Here is a 1,803-nt window from a genome sequence, read left to right as displayed (position 1 = left end):
AAAAAAAAAAAAAAAGTATATTTAAGTAATTGACTTATTCATGTGATTGTTAAATACAAATATTACCAAATTTGTATACATTATATCAATATTTATAAAAACTTCAGTTACCATATTTATACATTCTCTTTATTAGGTTTATAAAGATTAAGTACTTGGAAACATTTGTGATATACTTCATATGTCTACAGAAAATAGGATCTCTCAGGGTATTTAAATTTGTAAATGTGACCAAATATTCTAAACTTTAAAAAATAATTTTTGGTTAGATGCTAGACATTGTAAATGTAGTGTTGTTAAGAGCTTGATTGCTTTGTTTTTTCTTTACAAAATGTTGGACTTTGTTATTTTAGGCAGTTATTTGTGGATTTGCTTGAGCTTTGTAAGACTTGCTTTTAGTTTTATTGGGACAGCTCTAGAACAGATTTTACTCTAGGGCTAGCCCTACTACTAAGATGTAGTAGGGTCTCTACTGAATGCTCTCAGTGTTAAAGAGGCCTCTCTTCTCTAAGGAGTTAGATCTTGAATGACATCCAGCCCTGTGTAAACTCTGGAAGTTTTTCTGTTTACAACTCACCAGTTATTCTTGTCCTAGCCTTTTGGAGTTTACCCTATGTATGCATGGTTTAGAATTCAGTTCTCAAGCTCTTTCTTGGATAGCTTCCTCTTTTTCAGTATTCTACCCCATAAATTCCTGCTGCCTCAGCCTCACTCTACCAAAGTTCCCCCTCTCTGCCCTGTGGCCTATATGTGGCTTTAGGCAGAAAGCTGAGGCTATCAAAAGGATTATCTCATTTATTTTCCTTCTCTCAGGAATCACAGTCTTTGCAATGCCTCATTTTTAGTGTCTGAAAGCAGTTGAGATACACACACGTATGTGCACATAAAAAATCTAGTCATTTCTGAAATCACATTTAAAATTTTACTTAGAGATGGCACACATTATGTCTACAAAGTAAGACAAATGGCCAAGCCCAAGGTCAACAAGGCAAAGAGGTATATTCTACAGGAAAACATAGCAAGATTGGGGAGGGAATGAATACTTGTGAGCAAGTAAGACAGCCTACCACAGGTAGGTATAACAGGCCTGGCAATCTCTTACCCCAGTGTTCCTGAAAAAGCAAGATGTTAATGCTAACGGTGATGATAATGATAATAATAGTAAGTGTTTAACAAATGTTAGCTATGCCCAGGGCACGATTCTAGTTAACTTACACGTATTTATTATCTTAAGACTCACAATAACCTCATGAGATAGATACTATTATTACCAGTTTAGAAATAGGGGAATTGAAAGCTAAATTTCTTGTTTAAGCTAAGTTGGACCTAGAGGTGAAAACTAGGTAGTCAGGGCAAATGATGGTTAGTACAGTGTGCTATATTCCATCTTCGAATGAAAGATTCTGAGTAGTTCCGCAGTGAAGAAGTCTGTTTACCTTTAACCTAGTTTTTCAATTTCATTTTGGAGCTTGGATATCTGTTATCAGTAGATAGGCAGCTATACTGTAAGATCCCTATGGACAAAAACAATATCCTATTTGCCTTTAGAGTTAAGGGCAGTAACTTTGGTGTTAGATACATATTTTCTTCCAGTTCTCCCTATTTCTCTACTGTATTCTGAAGCTTCTAAGCCTCAGTTTCTTCATAAAATAGAAATGACAGTATCTATTTTATATTAGTGGGGATATTAAATGAGATGATGAATGTAAAGCATTTAGCATAGTACTTGGTATACAGTAGGAGCCCAATAAATATTAGCTTTTTTACTGTTGTTCTTTTTTTTTTTTTTTTTTTTTTTTTTTT

At 34.1% G+C, this 1,803-nt stretch overlaps 1 protein-coding gene and 1 long non-coding RNA gene across 2 annotated transcripts in view; one reads left to right on the top strand and one right to left on the bottom strand.

Annotated features, from left to right (window-relative positions):
- Positions 1 to 1,803, bottom strand: part of LOC119473033 — an 83,695-nt gene that overhangs the window by 4,150 nt on the left and 77,742 nt on the right. The gene's annotated exons all lie outside the window — the stretch shown is intronic.
- The window catches only part of SLC41A2 (solute carrier family 41 member 2), a 150,942-nt gene that overhangs the window by 79,274 nt on the left and 69,865 nt on the right, over positions 1 to 1,803 (top strand). The gene's annotated exons all lie outside the window — the stretch shown is intronic.

This window comes from Cebus imitator, unplaced genomic scaffold (genome assembly GCF_001604975.1).
Source record: "Cebus imitator isolate Cc_AM_T3 unplaced genomic scaffold, Cebus_imitator-1.0 Scaffold8, whole genome shotgun sequence".
NCBI classification, from domain to species: domain Eukaryota; kingdom Metazoa; phylum Chordata; class Mammalia; order Primates; family Cebidae; genus Cebus; species Cebus imitator.
This window is presented reverse-complemented; position numbering and strand designations above follow the sequence as displayed.